Source organism: Nannospalax galili, unplaced genomic scaffold (assembly GCF_000622305.1).
Source record: "Nannospalax galili isolate Female #2095 unplaced genomic scaffold, S.galili_v1.0 scaffold53, whole genome shotgun sequence".
Taxonomy (NCBI): Eukaryota; Metazoa; Chordata; class Mammalia; order Rodentia; family Spalacidae; genus Nannospalax; species Nannospalax galili.
The window spans coordinates 651,074-672,429 of record NW_008332852.1 but is presented as its reverse complement, the minus strand read 5'-3'; the positions used below and the strand labels follow the sequence as shown (position 1 = coordinate 672,429).

At 35.4% G+C, this 21,356-nt stretch overlaps 1 protein-coding gene across 3 annotated transcripts in view; it reads right to left on the bottom strand.

Annotated features, from left to right (window-relative positions):
* Lama2 (laminin subunit alpha 2) overlaps positions 1-21,356 on the bottom strand; it is a 679,163-nt gene that overhangs the window by 100,300 nt on the left and 557,507 nt on the right. The gene's annotated exons all lie outside the window — the stretch shown is intronic.

Here is a 21,356-nt window from a genome sequence, read left to right as displayed (position 1 = left end):
GCATGGGAAGAATTGGAGGGGATGAGGAAAGGGTAGAAATGGTGAAATTACAGTGTTCATATATAAAATTCTCAAAAAAGCAATAAAAAGAATTAGAAGTTCATCAACAGATGAATGGATAAAGAGAATATGGTACATACATAAATGGAATTTTATGTATCCATAAATAAAACTGAGATCATGACATTTGTAGGAGAATAGATGGCACTGGAAATCATGTTAAAGGAAATAACTTAGACTCAGAAAGACAGATGCCACCCACATGTTTTGGCTCATATGTGGATCCTGGATCTCAGTTTGTATATAGGTACATGTCTGTGTCAGTCATGAAACTTAAAAGGAAATCGTAGGAGGGGGAAGAAGATATTAAGAGAGGAGGGGAGGAAGGAATAAAGAAGGTAGTGGAGTATATGAGACACAAAAGCAGAAGTTGCGTTTTTGGTGGGGAGAGAGGGACCAGTGAGCATAGAGCAAAGGAACAGGGGGAGGGTTAGAGAAGACCAACTGCTTTGTGTGCAAACTTAAAAATTAACACCTACCATAATAAGAAAAACATAACCCAGTTAGGATGGCACTCATGGGTTGAGTATGCTGAGAGGGAGAGACAGGAGGACTTAGTTCTAGGCCAGCCTGGGCGCTACCTTAAAAAATTAAAAGTAGCATAACAACAAAGTGAATGAATGGTTCAATTCTCAAGTGCTTTACCAAAAGAAAGCATCCCTGGGCTACTCAGGCTCTGTATTTCTTGTAATTTATGTATCTTTTTTATTAGCCTGGTTCTATGTTTTCTGAATCAAAACAGATTAAAGCTAGGACATTACAAAGAAAGAGATATGTTTATTCTCTGAATAGACCTAAAAACAGCAGAAGTAACAGCTGACAATCTGACAATGAAGAAAAGGAAAAGAAACTTAAAAGGCAGAATTTTCAAGGCAATTTGGATAGGAATAAAATGCCATGGGGAAAGTAGCTCTCAGCAGATGTTGACATTACTGTAGTAAAATATCTCAAGTGGATATGATCCTGAATTATGAAGATGATAAGGGTCATTCACAATTCTAGATAAAACTTTAACAAAGAAAGTAAAGAAAAAAAACAAAGCAAGAGAAAAATAGAACAGTTTTCCTCTAGCTTCATGGTGTGAGTGCTTTCATTTTTTAAAAATAAGCACATAAGCATTTAAAACTATAATTTTAAAGCTAATTTTGGATGTACAAAGTGAAGTGTAGCAGTAAATGTGGGAGACAAAGCTGATTTGCTGTGCAAAGGAAAATTGAAGGGAACAGAGGAGAGAGGGGAAAAAAGAGAGACCAATCCCAAAAGACACTAAGCTCTGGGAATTGTTCGGAGACCATAAACAGCGTTGACCAATGTTCATGTCCTGACCTTTTACTACTGTTTAGCTCTTCACTGAAATACAGTTGCCATAAATAGGCTGCATGCACTTAGAATTTACAACTTGATATGTTTTTGTATTCAGGTATATGTGTTTGTATATGCAGGTGTGTGTGTGTGTGTGTGTGTGTGTGTGTGTGTGTGTGTGTTTGGAGGCTGAGCATAACCTTGGGTGTCATTTCTCTTGTGCTGTCATTTTTTCCCCTTTTCTTTTCTTTCTCTCTTTTTTGAGAAGTGATCTGCTGTAGCCCCAACTGTCCTGGAACTTGCTATGTAGACCAGACTGACCTCAGTCTCATGGAGATCTGCCTGCCTCTTCCTCCTGAGTGCAGAATTAAAGAAAGGTGTGTACTACTCTCTCTCTCTCTCTCTCTCTCTCTCTCTCTCTCTCTCTCTTTCCCTCTTCTTTGCCCTATCTTTTATAAATTGAGACAGAATTTTCTCACTGCCCTTCAACTCACTAAGCAGGTGGCTGGCTAGAAAAAACCGAGGAATCAGCCTGTCTCTGCCTCCTCAGCACTGAAACTACAAAATCTAAACCTAGCTATTTTTTCAATTTGGATTCAGAGGATCAAACTCAGGTCCTTGTGCTTACATGGCAAGCACATTATCGACTAAGCTATCTCCTTGGCCCCCAATTTAACATTTTTACATATGTACAGCCCAGAAACTATCACCACAAGTAGAGTAGTGAATACACTATTATTTCATTTTATTTCTCCCACTTTTCCCTCCATAGCCTCCCTGTATAATTAAAGTCATTTCCAACATTTTAATTTTGCATCTTACATAATCTTATACAAATAATGGTGCCAAGGGAAAACATCAATCAATGATCCAACACCAGCTTCAAGACCAAATAACCACATCAATGGCCAGCACAGCAGATGACACTGGTGCAGTAGTGGCACTTTTATCTTGGGAGCAATCAACAGCTACCTAATTGAACTAAAAGCCCATTCAGTGGGAGGAAACTCAAGTGTGGTACTGTGAACATAACCTAATACACATGGCTGGAGTGGCTATAGATCTTAGAGAAAACCCCAAGACTGTCTATCACATCTCTAGACTAATGTGTTTTCTTACTATTTGAAAAATATGTATCCTTATATTTATAGAAAAATATTCCGGTCACCACTCATTAAAGAAGCTAATTTTGAATCAGCTGGAAACTATTATCATGTACCATAACTGGTCACACATGGACATTGTCTATGAACTGCCCAGGCCTAAGTGACACATCTACAATGCAACCTCTACACCTATGGCTCATGGAACATAGAACAGGGATAAAGAAGAGGACATTAATGAATCTCTTAGCTGTCAATAATGAAGCTTCCTCATGCAACAGAGGGCCAGGAACACAAAAGTCACAAATGGCCAAATCATGGAGATCAAGAGTCTGCTGAATTCTGGTCCTTGGACAGGATCCTTTTATTAAACTTCACCCACCCAAGGCTCAGGGACCATAGCAGAAGAGGGGGCAGAAAGATTGTAAGAACCATGGAAGAGGTACATGACCATATGGGAACAGAGTCTTACAAGCTCCTGGGAACCTGCTCATATAATTCTATGGCAATGGTGTCAGCATACAGAGGTGCCATGCAAACTTAGGCAGACAAAAACACAGCATAGAACTGGGAAAATGAACAGCAGACCCTAATCTTATTTGAAGAAATATTGGCAACTGATTGCTGCTAGGTGAAGAAGAGCTGATCTTCCTAAAACAAGGGACTCTAGGTAGGCTGACTAGATCACACTGGGGAACTTTGGGGGACACTTATTTGACACAGTGTCCCTTAACAGGGATGACAGAGTATATGGACTCCAGTGGGAGGGAGGGGGCTTTGGGAGGGTGCCAGTGGGAACGGGAGATTAAAGATGATTAAGATTATTTGAGATGTTCTGTATGAAATATACAAAAATTCAATATAATCAAATAAAAAATGAGTATGTATTTTCTTTTGATCTGGGTTCTTATATTCAATAGCATTTAGGCTTTCCTCTGTGCCGTGTGTCAATATTTGATAGAAATTCATGGTTAATCTGATTATACACTTATTCATTTATCACTTAATGGGCATTTGGGTTGTTTTCAACTCTGGATATTCTAAATGGAGCTTCTGCGATTACACACATGCAAGTCTTTGTATGAACACATGGTTTCATTTCTCTAGGAGTGATTACTCACAAGTGGAAAGACTGGATCATATATAGGTGCATGGTTGAGCTTTTGAGAAACTACCATAGGGGCTCCAAAGTATTACTTTTAATGACCAACTTGTTCATGTTGACAGCAGAGTCACATTGAACATTTGCCACAGCTTTATGGTAAGAGCTGAAGTCTGATAATGTAACTGTCATCATTTTTTTTTGTTGTTGTTTTCAATTCCCTATGACTTCCAAAACATACCTGTTAATTTCTAAAGAAAACAAGCTTTCCAGGATTATTATTGAGACTTAATTCAATGTTTATCAACATATACAAAATTGTCAAGGTAAGACATTGAATCTTCTGCTCCATAGACATTGTTTATATCTTGATTTACTTGGCTTTTCCTTACTCTCAGCAGTATTCAGTGCCTGAATCTTTTGAACATTCATAACATTTTTTTTCTTATTTTATGTTGTTGATGCCCTTGTATATTATTTGAATTTCAACTTCTAATTCATTTTTGACAGAATATGCAGATGATTTTTTTGTATTTTTGTCATATCCTCTAGCATTGATAAATTTATCAGTTCTGGCGACATTTCTTATAGATTACATTGGCTATTATGCTTTGACTGCCACAGTACTTGTGAATAAACACAGCTGTGCTTTGCTTTTGATGTGGGTGAGTTTTGCTTTCCATTTTCTTGCCCATTGTGCTGGCTAGCATCTTCTGTACAATGCTGAATGAAGGTGATGAGATCAGATATCCTTCCCTTTTTCCTGAACTAAGAAGAAAACATTCAGTCTTCTCCTCTGAAGATTGATGTTAGCTGAAGGACTTTTATATAACAGGCTTTTGCAGCTATCTGGTAGAGAAGTTTTCTTCTAACCATAGTATACTGGGAATATGTGAAGAGAGAGATGTTAGATTCTGTCACTTTTCTTCATTGACTGAGGTGACATAAGATTTATTCCTTTAGTTAATATTTTAAATAATATTGATAGATTTTTCAAGTATTATATGTATCTTTCATTCCTGGAGTTAATCTTACTTAGATGTATTGTATAATTCTTTTATTAAATTGTTGAATTTGATTTGTTATAATTTTTCAAGAATTTTTGTGTATATTTTCACATGTGATAATTTAGTCTATAATTTTCTTTTTGTTTAACATCCTTGCCTGATATTTGTATCGGAGTAATACTGGGCTGATAAAATGAGGTAGGAAACATTTGCTTCTGTTTAATCTTCTATAAGAATTTATCTTTAATATAATATATAATTGAACTCTCTAGTGAAGTCATCTGGAACTGAACGTGTGTTTGTACGTATATGCAAGTGCATGTATATGTCTGTACATGTGTATGCATGTGTGATGTGTGTATGCATGCATGTGTGTGGTGTGTATGTATGTATGTACATTATGTGAATATATGCATGTGTGTATGGTACGTATGTTATATGCATGCAAATGTGTATATATGTATGTGTGTATGTGTGTATATGTATAGTTATGTGTATGTTTGCATATATATTCAGGTGTTTGTGTATGTGTGCATGTGTATATATGTATATGTGTAATGTGTTCATGTGTTTGTGTGTGTATATATGTGTTTGTGCTGTGTGTATGTGTATGTATGTGTATGTGGTTTAAACCACAAGCTCAATTCCCTCATGAATATAAAACTATTCTGATTATTTATTTGGGATTGAATTTTATCTGTTTGTGATTTTAAAAATGAATATGTCTATATCAATCAAATTATTAGATTATTGACATAAAATCATTGAAATAGAGTCTACCTATCTTTCACTATCTGCTGAAAGTATGGCAACATCCTCTTTTAGTCCTGGTACTGGTGATCATAAGTTGGGCTGAATGATTATCAGTTTATCGATCCGCCCCTGTGCTTTACATCTTCATCCAGCAACGAGACCGAGTTCTGCCTGAAGGTATCTCCTGCTCGACTTCCTTCCTTCAGAATTTCTGTCACCTCTTGCGTTTCTGAATGTTGTATGCCTTTTTCTTCCAACCATCTTATTTACCCACATTTCAGAAAATCAGAGATTTCTCCTTGGAGCTGCAGTCAATCACTCCTTGCTGACATAGAAGGTAATAAGTGGGATAGGTAGGCGCCTACAGGACGTACTAGAAACAGTGTTGGGAAGGCGGAGAGGCAGGGAATTTTGATGGACAGATGAGCAAACAAATGTTTCAGTTCCAACTACTGAAGAGTTTGTGGATGATGCCATGAAGTAAAACTTAGACGGGACCTTTCCAGAAGGTCTGAATGTTAGATTAGGGACGGCAGGCAATAAGCAACTTGGAGCCATTAACAGTTTTAGAACCTGTGAGTAGGATCAGTGTGACAGTGAAGGAAGAGGACATGAGCAGACGTAAAGGAGCCAAGGAGCCCAAGGTTGGTCATGATAATAGTATGGGTTTGAAAGAAGAGAGTATAACCTAAGCCAAGGCCCGTGAAATTGAAAGGTTTGGATTTACACGGTGTGGAGGAATAACGGAATAATGTTTCCAGACACTCTCCAAAATATTAAAGTAAACAGCTGATGCCATGCAACTGTCAGTTATAAGCAAACTTCCAACAACCCAGGTTTGAAAGACAAGTCTCCATATGATAAGGGAATGGAAAACATGAGCATCTTATGGATGAACAGAACTGTTTCAACTCGTTGGCGTTTGGAGAGACCCGTTTCCAACATTGCTTAGTAAGTTACTGAAGCATAGCAACAGAATCAAGACAGGTGATGAAGCAGCATTTTCCAAGCTAATTATACTTCATTCATATTCATGGGCATTGCCTCTGAATTTCTGAGCCGTGTCTACAGCATATGTGAAATACAAATGTGATTCTGAGAGCTGCACATTGTTTTGTTTCTTGTTTTTAGAGGTTGTATTTTTATCAATAAGTCCTTTTATACTCTCTGAGTGTATAGTTAAATATATGTCCATAACCTATGCAACATAATATACAAAAATTTACTGCCATACAAATTAGACTTGTTGTTTATAGTTTCTCTTATTTACTCATTTATTTATTAAAATGTGAAATAACTTAAGACCTATTGAGAAATTAGTAGGAGAAAGTGAAATGGTAAATTTTATAAAGATTTAACCAAAGGTTTGACATTTAATTGAATTTTGATATGTTGGATTTCTTCTTCCTACTATTTGTTAAATATGCAAAGTAACTCTAAAACAAAATTCCATTGATACATGAATAAATTTATTAATTTGTCCATATGTTTTGGGTCCCCAGTACAATGGTAAGCTCTGAGTATTCAAAACTGTTTTGTTTTCTGATAGAGCTGGTGGTGAGTGGAAGGGAGAAACAAACTCAAAAAAATCACTTATGGGAAAAAAAATATTGTTTTCATGAAGAAAACAGAAAAACACCACCAAGAGTTGGGTTGTCAGAGACAGTGGGGGAGAGGGGATGGAGACGTGAAGGGGAAGCCTGAAATTAAGTTACGGTTTATCAGGCTGGTAAACTATATCTTAGTGAATTGTTTTTTAAATAAAGTTTTTTATATTGCTTTTTGCATTATGTTCTTATAATATTCATAAAATAAATTTATTAGAGATAAATTTTCTGAGTTTGTTGAAAGGGTTGAATCTATAAAGAGATGTAGAATATTGTTATTTTTCAAAGGAAGAAGTTACTGATAATATTATTCCATTTATGAAGGAATTCTTTTTAGAAGACAAATTTAAACATTTCCAGAAGGGTTAATGTGGCATGAGAATATGCTAACTTTGGTGATTTTAAATTTAAAAATCTTTTCAATAGAGAAAGAACACTGTTTAAAATGGAAAAGGCACGTTCAGGATTGGTAATTAGCTGCAGTGTGTTTATGTAAAGCATGTATCAGAAGAAATTTACATTATGTTGTAGTGTTAGATGACTGTGGAAAATCAGGGGTAATGTTCTTGCTATAATAAATTATCAGAAAACATGAGGGAATCTAGTATTATATATACTTTAAAAGATAATTTTTGAGAATATTAAAAAATGTGCTTTTGAAGTTAATTGATATATAAAGTTACAAAACAGGCTGAAAACATTCATTTGTGCAAAAAGTATTATCATAAGAAAAATATAGATGGATATGTACCAATGTTAAAAAGCTATTTTTATTTAGTGGGACAATACATGATTTTACATTCCTCCTCTTTCTTGCTTGTATTTCACATTTTTATATAATAGATATGAATTGTTTTTAATACTGATTTTATAAATATAGTGCACAATTTGGGACTCCTAGTTCCAAATTCTTAGATGTGAGTATATATCCTCAAATAACCACAGGAATATAGAGAGGAACCATGGAGGGAGAGGGAAGGAGCTCTAGGGAGGGGGATAATAGTAGGACACAGACATTATCAAGGGGGAAATTGGGAAAATGAAGGTACTTTAACTGGGGAGGGAGGTGGAATGGCTATACAGACGAGAGAGAGAGGAAAGAGATAAATCATGTTTAGGTGGTGTGAAAAGTCAAAGGGAAATGTATTATTTCATAAGCCTACTGAAAAAAATATATATGCATGTGTATAGCTGCATGTGTATAGCTGAAGGCTATATAACAAAAATCACAGTGACAGGCACAGGCAAGCTCCCTTTGACTTGTTGGTCAGAGTAGTCCAAGCGACTCCCAAAATAATACAGGCTATGGCCACAGTCCTTGGTTGCCTCCCAGAATTTGAAGGTAAGATGCTTTTCTGAAGACATAATATTCTTTGAACACAAGAGTTGGAGTAATTGAGCTGGACCTGACCTGGAAGTCTCCTCCTTGAAGACTAGCTATCATAGTATTAGAAGGTACCACATAAGCTACCCATGGAAAACCAACCAATGGTCCTATCCATCTGTAAAGACTATGAACTACAATGACTGATCTAGAGAAAATTATCTCTCTTGTTGCAATAGTAGCACTTTTTGGGGTAACCAACAGTTGTCTAACTGAACTTGAGGTCCACTCAATAAGAGGGAATCCATGTATAGTACTGTAAACATAGCTAAGTACACATGGCTAGAGTGGTCATAGTCTCCAGAGAAGAACCTACTTCTGTCATTTTCCTAGACCAAAGAAATTTCTTACTCTATTTTAAATAAGTATCCTTATATTTAGAGACCAGTGTATCTTTCAACACTCACCAAAGAAACTTCTCTTTGCAAAAAATGGAGACTATCTAAGGTTCAGGGAACATCTCAGAAGAGGGGGCAGAAAGATTGTAAGAACCAGAGAGACAAGACACTGGCTGCCTCTTAAAGCATTCAAGACATGATAGGGAAGCTACACAAATGCAATCTCCACAGCACAGGAGTCTAACGAGATCTGCATAATGACAAAACCAGTTGATATATCATGGTGAATGGGGAGAAATTCCCAAGGTCTCACCTCAAGACAATGAGCTATACGCAACCGATGGATGCTGATGGAGAGACTCCAAAGACTAGCTCCCTGAGAAGTTATCTAATCCCAAGTGAGCAGCCCTAAACACATGTACATAGGAACACCACTAAATGGATTAGGTGCACGATATATATCTATGTGTATTTATAAATGTACATAGCAATAATAAAGAAGAGGTCAAGAAATTTTGAGGGAGTGGGGGGTACATGGGAAGAGTTGGAGGGGGACTTTGAGGGGTGGAAATAATGTAAATACAATACTCACACATGAAATTCTCAAAATAATATGTTAAAAGATTTTCATAGTTCGAAAATAAATTACTGTGTACCAATTTAAATATTTATTATAACTTCATATTTTTTCATTTTTAAACTTTAATTTATTATTACTATGTGTGTGTATGATTTTGTGTGTTTGTGTGTGTGCAGCTGCACACACATGTTATGACACACAGGTGGAGGTCAGAGGATGATTTCTGGGAGTCAGGTCTCCTTTCACCATGGGATGAGGGGATTGAACTCAGGTGGTCAGGATTGTATAGCAAGCACTTTTACCTGCTGAGCTATTTTGCTGGCCCTAATTACATAATTTTAAGTATTAGTTACTAAAAAGGAATAGTGGGTCAAAATTAATTAACTCATCGCAATGGCTATGGTCAGAGCATGTTGATAAACTTTAGCTTCCTGGCATTCCATCATGCATGCTAGGATGGCAGAGGAATTGGATGAGTCTCTGCAGACGTCTGGAAGCAATAAAACACACAGAGACTCAGAGATGAAGCAGAAAATAAGCAATCCACAGAATTACATATGGGAATTAAGGGCTCGTAAGTGTGACTTCAGCTTGATGAGAACACCAAGAAAAACATTCAAAGAAGGATTTAGAAATATGTAAGATTTATTTTCACCAATTACGGTGTGATAACCACCACTGCCTCAGTTCTCCTGAGTCCTCCTGGCCTATTGCAGTGACTCAGTGACTAGGCTGGTGACTGTCACTAGAAAATAGGTAGGCAGATACTGCATGAAGTCTTGATTTTTACAGTAAGGTCATTAAGAAGTTTTTTTTTTTTTCCAAGTTTCCTATGTACCTTCTGTTCAGAATCTAACCCTATGTAGAAATCTCATATTGTGATTTTTTTCTACTTAAATAATAGAATGGCATCAGGAGCATCAATGCCCTGAAGAATATGCATTCAAACTTATCTTACATTGTGACATCTTCCCAGAGTTTCTGCATTTCTGATGATGGTTCAAACTCTTTGTTAACATCTTATGCTCTGAATTTTTAAATACGTCTAATGTTGGATTGTATAATAGAATTGGCTTTACTACTTTATTATATAATACATAATGATTTAACTATTGACTGAAGTGTGTGTATCATGTCAAAGGAAATGCCTGAGGTCAGGTAGCATGTGAGCATTATTTTATGCTCAGGTTCAGTATTTCCCATGCACATTAGTTCCTCACTGATGACATCATATTTGCTGTTTTGGGAATTATTCGATTCCCAGGTAAGTTGCTGACGTGCTAAAGAAGAACAAAAGCCGATCAGCAGCTTTAGTGACAGATTCAACCGTCACATCAAATATGGTTTTCCATCATTTTCCCATTAATATTACAATGGCATAACATGTGAATTCCAAATGATAGACATTAATACAAACCCCTGATTATTGTTTGAATGACTACGATGGAACTACTGACTCAATAAGAAAAGTAAGGCATATGTGCTTACCATTTTCAGGGTGGCAATGCCACGCTTCATTACAACTTCTGAATGCAGGTATTCTTCTGAAATTTGTACAATCATTTATGTAGAAAATATTCAAAGCACACCTTACTAACTTTCTTTATGTATTTTATTTTACTCAGTTTTGGAAAGCAAGTTTAAATAAAGCATACTGAACAGAATAAACAGAATATGTGACTGCATTTCTAAACAAATACTCATTAACAAAGCCTTAATGTATAATTGCACCATTACAAGATTCATGTTGATAGCAATGACCTCAGAAGAATCTGGCCAATATAGCAGAACTCAGAAATGAAAGCAAAGGATAAATTAGGGATAAGAATAACATAAAAGGACATAAATTAGAGAATAACATTAGGAGGAAAAGATCACATAAAAATGAATAAATTATGCAGGTGATTGTCAGAAAAGCATTTTTTATTAGTAGGACAAGTAATAAAAAATAAATGTTCATTCCTGGTTTGAAGACATACAAGAATTTTTTTCATATTTACTTATCCTGTAAATTTAATAATGATATTTACTCATTAATTATATTAGAAATGTAGATGGAAAAAGAATTTAGTACTAAGGAAGCAACTGGAAATGTAAACAGATTAAATATTTCATATAAATAAGTACATCATAAGGCACCTGTTATATATATCATAATTTCATTGACATAAGGTAAGAAATAATTTTATGTAATTGGAGACTGAATATTAAGTGACATAAAAATTGGGCTCTAAAGTTGGAAAGCACAGTGAACACACAAAAACCAGTATTGTCTACAACAGAATGCTGTGTAGCCATTAAAAACTAAGGACATGTATTTTTGGCAATGTGAATAAAAATGAAGGATACTGCCTTAGGAGAAGTTAGCCAGGCACAGAAAAGCAGAGGCCTCATGATCTCCCCATGTGGAATATAAAGTGTTGGTCTCTATTAGAGGCATGGTTGGAGAGTAGTGGAGAGATGTAGGCTAAAGGATAGTTACATTAGATAGGAGGAGTAGATCCTCCACCTGTATGACATCATGGCCAGTTAGTAATGATCTATTGTATCTTCTTGAAATAATGTAAAGGTGTTAGTTGCTTTCATAACAAAATGGTTACAATGTAAGGTAACACATTTATTAGCTAGAATTAATTGTTCCATAATGTATAATAAGTATTTCAAAATATCATGTTATGTATAAAAACAGGCAGTTATCTGTCAATTAAAGAACAATTTTAAAAATCAGGGCATTTCTAGATACTAATAATAAACCATCTAAAAAAGAAATAGATAAAAACAAATAAAAAAACACCAAAACAAACAAAAAGAAAAACAAATGAACAACAATAAAAAAATCACCAAGGCTCCAAACTGTCTCTACTTACAAAGTGATAAGAATAAGAAGAGGAAAATGAAAAATATATAGGAATAGACTTAACCTTGAAAAGGAAAAAAATCTGTACACTAAAATATATAAAATATTGATGAAATAAATTTAAAAAGAAATTTGTATAAAATGATATTCCACCTTCATGGATTGGGAGAGTAAAATAATCATACTGTAAAGCTGATCTACAGATTAAGTGAAATTCCTACTAAATTTAAATCAATGCTCTCTTTTGCAGATAAAAATAAATAGTGCTCAGGATTTTTACGGATTCACAATTATACCAAGTACCAAATAAATCTTGAGCTCAAAGAATAAAGTTGAAGTCCTTGAATTACTTGACTTCAAAATACACTCCAGCGCAATCGTAGTAAAAGCAACATAATATGGGAATGAAAACAGAAACATCAAAGCAGTGGAACAAAGTCAGAATTCCAGAAACAGATTTTTTTTTTCAGTGGATTTTTTTGCCAAAGAGACTGGGAACCCACAGTATAGAAAGGACAGTCTCCTCAAGGAACAAGCTTGTGGTAACTAGATACCTATACGTAGAAAGTGAGACTACAGCTTATATCACCTCATATAGAAAAATCAACGCAGCATAGATTGGCCATGGTTCAGATGTAGGTCATCTCCGAAGGACTCATGTCTGCTTGATGTAGAGAGTGATGTTAAGAGTTGACAGGACCTTTAAGAAGTAGGGCTCTGTGTGATACTATACATCCATGAAACTGCCAAATAATTCTATAAAATAAACATTAAAAGAGGTGGGGCCTATTGGAAGGTAATTGTCATTGAGGATGCTGTCTTCAGAGGGAATTATGTTTTCTAATGGGATGCTGGTTAGTTCTCATAAGAGGTTGTTGTAAAAGAATAAAGCTTGTCCCTCCTCAGCCTCCCCTGCACTACTATGTGATGTCACCCTCTCACACATGCTCCTGCCAAGATACCATCAGTCTTGGTGTAATATAAACAAGGAAGCACTCAAGACACTGAACCCATGAAGTCACCTAATTTTAAGTTCGGTCTCCAAGGCTGTGACCTAAATAAACCTCTTTGCCTTATGAATTTCTCAGTAAATTGGCTATTTTATTGTAGCAACAGAGAATGGATTAATTGGGGAGTAAAAACTTAAACATAAGATCTGAATTTATAAACTATTTGTACATGTAGAAAAACTCCATGCAACTGGTCTGCACCTTGAGCTCTTTTAGATTTGTCCCCCAAAACACAAGTATGAAAATAAAACCACACAAAAGAGAAGAGATTAAATAAAAAATCTGTATAGCAAAGGCAGTATATTAGTTACTTTTCTGTGGCTGTGATAAAACACTATGACCAAGGCAACTTAGAGAAGAGTTTATTTGGGTTTGCAGTTCCAGGGGGAGAGTCCATAATATCATTGGGGTGGGAGGGGGCATGGCAAGGAGGTGGCCAGAGCAGAAACCTGATGTTCATCTCTTCAAGTATGTGGAGAGAGAGAGAGAGAGAGAGAGAGAGAGAGAGAGAGAGAGAGAGACAGAGAGAGAGACAGAGAGAGAGAGACAGAGAGAGACAGAAAGAGAGACTACAGACTCTCATAACTCATCTCATAGTTGATTTCCTCCAGCATGGCAGCACTTGCTACACCTCCACAAACAGTGCCACCAGTTGGGGCCCCACTGGTCAAATACATGAACCTATGGGGATATTTCTCATCCAAACCATCACAGAAGCAATCAACAGAAGAGAGTGACAACCTGTTGAACTAGAGGACATATTTGCAAGCTATGTATCTGACAAGGAATTAGTTTCTAAAATAGAAAGGAACTTGAATGACTGAAAAACAAGAAAAATAATTTAAATAAAAATGAGAAGAGGACATGGGCATGACTCAAAACAAGAAGCCCAACAGCTTTATGAATAAATACTCAAAATCATTAATGATGAGGGAAATGTAAACTAAAACCACAAGATATTACTTCTTATCTGTTAGAACTGCTGTTATACAAAATATATGCTCTATATTATATATGATAAATACATACAACCTTTAATTGTCAATTAAAAAGCAACAAATTTAAAAAGCTAAGGTCCAAGTTCTCTAACTATTGTTTGCTATGATTACGTGAAAGTTGAAGGGATAGAAGTTGAGAAGAGGAAGAAATGGAGCAAAAAGAAAGGAGGTGAGCACTCATAACTTCATCTCCAAGTGTGGAACTCATCATCACAGAACAGCAAATGAAGCTCCAAGGACGTCTGCATCACTTTAAAACCAAATAGAAAAGGATCTAAACACGCCGATGTGCCTGCCTTGGGAATGGGTGAGTGAAATTGTGCCGTGTGCTCGAGGGAACTACTTTTCACTCATCACAGCAGGAGTTAAATGATAATGAAATTCATGATGGCATGATTCCACCAAGAGACAGAAGGAGAAGAAATGCCTAAGATTTGGAAGTGGTTGCTCCTCAAGGCATGAGCCTAGCACTGAGAAACCTTGGTCTGGTTTATGGCTTGAAATTATGAGCCTCCCTTTAAATGCAAACACTCCTGCATCATGAATTTAACACAAAGGGAAGCTTCCTTTCCAGACCTAGTTTACATTTTCTTTCCTAATATCTTTTTTTTTTTTAATCTTTTAGGATTTATTTTAGAGGTGTTTTAAATTTTTTCTTATTTTTATTTTAATTAAAGCATTTAATTAGAAAATAGTTTAATCGTACAGGGGAGAACAGAAATACAGACACCTGCACTCTCATCCTCCATATCTGAAACATAGCATTTTTCTGACTATTCATCCAGATCTTGAAGACCTGCATGTTTGGATACAATTTGATAGTCATTTATTTAAAAGTTATACATTTTATTTAAAAGATTGATTTGGAACTATTTTATTGTTATATTTTAAATATTGTTTTCTCCAGAGCTGGAGAAATGATTCAGTAGTTAAGAGTGCTTGCTGTTCTTACACAGGACTGAAGTTTGGTTTCTAGTACCCATGTCAGGTGACTTACAACTGTCTGCAGCTCCACCGCCAGGTTATCCAATACCCTCTTCTGGCCTCCGCAGGCACCTGCACACACATGGCATTCTCTCTCTCTCTCTCTCTCTCTCTCTCTCTCTCTCTCCTTTCTCTCTCTCTCTCTCTCTCTCTCTCTCTCTCTCTCTCTCTCTGCTCCCTCTCCCTCTCTCGCTCTCTCTCACTCTTTCCTCTCTCCCTCTCCCTCTCATTCTCTTGCTCTTTCGCTCTCTCCTCTCTCTTCTCTCCCTCTCCCTCTCTTGCTCTCTTGCTCTCTCACTCTTTCCTCTCTCCCTCTCCCTATCTCTCATACACACACAAGCCTGCACACACAAATAAACATAAATGAAAATAAACACCAAAACAAAATAAGGGTTTTGCCATCAAGATTTTACCAGCTTCATAAAATACACTGCAGATGTTTGCCTTGTTTTTGTGTGCTTTTGATCCTCCTGCTCTTTGAAATTTTGGGAGACTTTATTATTTCACTGCAGGTAAATTGTGAACCACTAAATTAATTCACTTAATAGAATTTTATCCAAGTTGTGATTTTTTTTTTTTTGAGAAAACCTTTGCTGTAGACTTATTGCCCTCTTCACCTAAGTATTTAAATGCATCTGAATCAAGCTGCTCATGTACTCGGGTGCATCCATATTTATCTGCAGAGCTATAGCACCTCTCTAATTACCATCTTTTTTGATTTCTAATCCTGCTCATATGTTTGTTTACTCCTTCCTCTCTGCTCTGTTTATTTGCTCATTTATTTGAAGAACCAGCTTTCTGTTTTTTCAATCCTGTCTAATGTTTTTGTTCTGTGCCATTAATTTCTGCTTTTATTTTTCTTTCTTCTGTCATACTTTTTAAATGTCTTGAACAGAACCTTAGGTAATTAGTTTCGGTCTTTATCTGTCCTTTCCTAACATTTTCTGGGAGGTGCTAGTTTATTTGTACCCCAGATATTTGTAAGGTTTTATTTTTATTGTCTTAAACATTTAATAATTTCAAATTATGCTTTTTCTTTGACTCTTGAAATACTTATGTTTTAAATTTTGAGGTTTTTTTTAAATCAACAGCTTTATGTCATTATGCATCAATGTCTAATTTTATTGCATGTAATGAGAGGACATGGTCTGAGTGCCTTAGAATCCTCAGGGTTTTCTGGTACATTGAAATTATTATTATTCAAATTACTTTTCAAATCAGAACTTCATCTTTTCTTTCTTGCTCTAAATAGAATGAGAAATCATGTCTCCTTTAACATTGTTTCATTTCACACTGTGCCCGTCCTTGTCCTTTCTTCTTCCTTTCCTCCTCAGTCCCTCCCTCTGTCCCTCCTTCTGTCTCTCCCTCCATCCCTCCCTCCCTTCCTTCCTTCTTGTTTCATCCTTCCAAGATGGGGGAGTAACACTGTTATTTTGTTGATCCTTCTTACCTTTTTTTTTTTTTTTTTTTTTTTTTTTTTTAAGTTTCAGGAGTACTTTAACCAATGAGCCATACAGAATTAATTATCTAACTATTATAAAAATCTATAATGCCATTAACTCATCCCGTTTGTGGCACTTTTAAAATCTGCATACCTACGTTTCTTTGCTTGACTTATCAATTTTTAAGAGACCTGGTAAAACCTCACTGTAGACATAATGAATTTTCTGACTGTGACATGTTTGCCTTTATTTATTATTAGGCTTTATTTTTATGACCTCACAAGTCCACAATGTTTGTATTTTCCTCCTATTATTGTTTTTCTTCTATTCTGATGACCTTTTTTGTTTCCCAATAGCTTCTTTGAAAAACTGAAAGCATATTGTGACTGTTATGATTAGCCATGGTGTGCTAGTGTTTTCCTCATTTCTTTCCCTGGTTTAGCTTTCTGATCACTTCATTTTCTTTCTGCATACTAATAATTAATAATATTTTTGTGTAAGTTATAAATAGATGATCGCCTTTGTGAAACATTTTTAATTCAATGCGAAAATCATTGCTAGCTAACTGGAAATATTAGGGTGTTTTTTTCATTTTATTATAAAGACAACTTAATCTCAGACAACTGATTCTCATTAAACACTTGTGCTTTTATTCCCAGCCTTCTCTCATGCGTACATCAGAGCAGTCACTGCTTTTGGTCAATGAACTAAAGACCACAGGTGGCCAGGCTCCACCAGTCAACATGGTGTGAGCTGGTGTGTTCCTTCCTCCTTTTGCTTCCTGCCAGGGCCACGACAGACTTAGATCAGTGCAGTGTGCTGTTACAAGGAGCACAAGGACAGCACCTCACACCTTGGGCCTGTGATGCATGAACCTGAGTTCTGTGTAGGTGCTGAAACTTCGGGAATTAGTTACCAGCTTGCAAAAATCATTCTGACCTGTATTTGGATTAATGTCTGTTTGTCTGTTTTTCACCTTTTATGGAATTCATTGAAGAGTTTCCTTCCCATCCTATGTTGCTTTTCTCTCTGCTGACATAGTGTATTTAACTAGCTGTGATATTTATGCTTTATATTATTTTTCTTAGAAACACCTAGGAAAGACTCACATCTTCCAAGAAATATGAGTTATTGCAGCAAAAAAGAATCTTAATGTTGGAGAATTCACAGGACATCTGTATTATGTCTAAGCATTGAAGGTCAGTTTAGTGGTTATTGTTACATGTCTAATTGACTAGACATTGCTATCCAAATGGAACGTCATCACAGGGTATGGCTGGGAGGATGTTTATGAATCAGAGTAAAAAGCTGTCCTTTCCCAGTGCTGCTGTGCATCAGCCAAGGACTTCAATAGAATCAAATACGGAGGAAGGAGAAATTTGATTCCTTTTTTCTTGCCTTAAAAATTGAGCTGCAACATCTCATCTCATCTTCTATATCCCTCAGACTGAAATTCACACTTGGAACTCTGGTCCTCAGGTCTTTAAACTAGAAGTGAAGCACAAAACTGAGTTTCTAGCAGACAGGCTGTGGGAATTTTTAGCCTCCACAATCATGTAGGCTAATTCCTCATAAACTCATATGTCTGTCTATCTACCTACTCATTATCTACATTTATCTATCTAGGTATCTATCTATGTACTTATGTATCTATCCTCTATCTATTCTATCTATCTATCTATCTATCTAATCTATCTATCATCTATCATCTATCTATATCTACCTATCTATCATCTATCTGTCATCTATCTATCTATCATCTATCTATCTATCTATCTATCTATCTATCTACCTATCTATCATCATCATCTATCTATCAATCCATAGGCTATCTATTGTCAACTATCTATCTTTATCTGTCACTTGTCCTATTTCTTTGGAGAACCTTGAGCAATGCAGCCAATAGAAGTCCTCAGTTTCTAAGGCTCATTCATAGTAAAGCTAAAACTAAACTCTAGAGCAAATTGAGAAATAGAAACTTAAGATTGGAGGCTATTAAGACAACCCTGAGGATGGGCATATGAGAACAAATGAAAGACAGAAACAGATACAGGGAGTCTCAGACAATGAGAGGGGCTGTGAAGTGAAAAGGAGATGGAGAGAGTGATCTTCAGTTTCCATAAGAAGTAAAAGTAATCTTTTCAAAATCAAGACACCTAGAGAAGTTGAAGACTTCCTGATATAAACTAAGATAGCTCATTCCATTGCCCTAGAGAGAAGAGGGAAAGGCAGGAAAGGAAAGAAGAAAGGTTATGCTTCAGAATAGGTATACAGTGTGATGATTATTATGTTTAAGAACCAGAGCTAAGGAGTTCATTACATACTACCTTGTGAATATTCTAAATAAGCACACAACACTTAAGACCTTTCCAGTAATAAAGGACAAAAGAAGGCTTTGTCCTCAGTGCACTAAGTTTGCACATTTTTTATTTGATCGCTTATGTGATTCAATGGCAAAAGAACTATTTATTCACCAACTTACAAATGATTTTTGTTGATAATATAGGTTTTTAGTTCCCCCATAGCTCAATTTTTTTTTAAAAAAATATCAATTCTTTATTATGGTAGGATCCTCTCATATGACCAAAAGCAATGAATATTCAAAACATTACTAAATTTTCATATTCCTTTACTTAAAAGGTGACATGATTCTTCTCCTCTCTCACTGTACTCACCATAGAAATTATACCACTGCGACTGGACCCAGGGAAACAAATGCTTTACAATACTGTGCTTTTCAACACACCAACAGAAAAATGATGTCACTCTTTATAATACCTCAGGTTTAAAATAATATTTCATCTTGAAATTTCAAAAAATTATCTATATAAGACAAGAAGCTGTTATTCTTTACATAAGAACACTATACTATAAACATAAATTGAACATAGCCACTTCTTGCTTATAGGGAGCCAACTTCTTATATTTTCATTAAACTCCAGTCTTAATTATCTCTGTGTTGATAAACAGACCTAAGTGAATCTTCAGAAATGAAGTTGATATGAAAATGTTGCTTGCATTATGCTTAGAGCTTATTTCAGCCACTCATTTTTTCCCTTCCTATGATATTTTCAATGCTTTCTTTTTCTTTCTGAAATTACCTCATCACTGTTTTCTTCAGGGTGGTAATTGGTTGTTTTATTGTTTGTTGAATAGGTCTTTCTCTAGTGCAAATATCCACTTTGTTCCTTTGATTTTTCTTTATAATTCGTAATAAACATTTCTTTTTCTTCCTAGGGGTAATTTAAATGAGTCAAGGGCTCATCTGCACTGCTATTATATTTCATTCTTTCATAGTAAATAATAAATCTAATCTCACCCTTCCTAGTTTTTCTTAGCACTAACAATAACACCAGTAACACCATTTTATATTTATGGGCTGTTAGGTCATTCCTCAATTGAATATTTGGCAAATACATTTTTTCCAGAAAAATATAAATATATTTTAATTACCTCTTATAATTAAATTAAAGATTTAATTTTATTTCCATTCACAAGACATGCTCAAATAAATTTTCTGGGACAATTATTTTGTATTTGCTGTTGCCCATTTCATAAACCACCGATTCTCTTTACCACTTACCCCTTTTTCAGGCATTTCCTTATTTTTACAGTTTTTGGAAGGAAAAAGGAATTACAATAAAAGGGGTTCTGCTTGGGGCTGGTTAGCCCACCAGGTGTAAGGAGAGGTGGGCATTTCAGGTTAGCACAGACATGAGGATTTCCTATGTGCAAAGTAATAGTTCTCTAACAAAAACTGTTAGAAAAGATGAAATAGTTACAATAGCAAAAATTAATACAGAAAACCATTATGACTATACATAAATATATTATTGTATTGTAAAACACATTCACTCATTTGTGAGTCCCTATTACTTGCTAGATGCTGAAAATATACATCAAATAAAGCATAATTTAGATGAAAATGGAGAACATGGAAATTAGAGTATTAAAATTATAACAGTATATACTAAGATGGGTGAACATTTAAGTTAGATTTGAAAAGCTTTCATTTTGTAAGGATAATTTCTGCAGTGATTATATCTTCATTTTGAATAAGAAACTGGTAGTTTTCCAATTTTTTCCATGCTCCATTGAATGGCCCCATATATATATATATATGGGCAGACCTAATTTGACTTAGTGAATTATCAAAAGAGCCCCCCAAAACCAAACAACAAAAGAGAGAAAGAAGGGGAAGGAGGAAGAGAAGGAGGAGGAAGGGGGAAGTTGGAGGGAGAAATGGGCATGAATATTATGTTTCATTATAGACATGTAAGAAACTCTCAGTAATAAAAAACTTATTAAAGCAAAAATGAAATAGCATATGATATTATTTGAGTTCATTCCAAACCAAACAAAAAAGGTAGCAATTGTGGTTAGCATATGAAGTTTTTAATAAGACCACAAATACTCCCAACCAAGATTGTGATAATTATCTCTAATATCCCTGATTCAAGAAAATATTTGCTCAATATTCAAGCAAAGGAACTAATGATCTGTTTTTTTTCAAGTCACGAATTATGAATACTCCACTCACAAATATCCAATAATTATGTTTCCCCCAAACTTGCTGATGTTGTTGGACATTCCCTATGAAACAAAAGAAGTAAATAATCATTCTGTATGTTATAACTCACAGTGAATTTCTATGGACTTTCTTCCTCTAAATTAGTCTGAGCAATGTTTACTGGACAAATTACTTACAAAATGTTGCTCTACATATAAATAATGAAGATTTGCCATGACTGAAGGTACTCATATAAAATGCACAACTTGGAACCCCACAACTCTAAAATATTACTTTCACACATTTTTTGAACAATGAT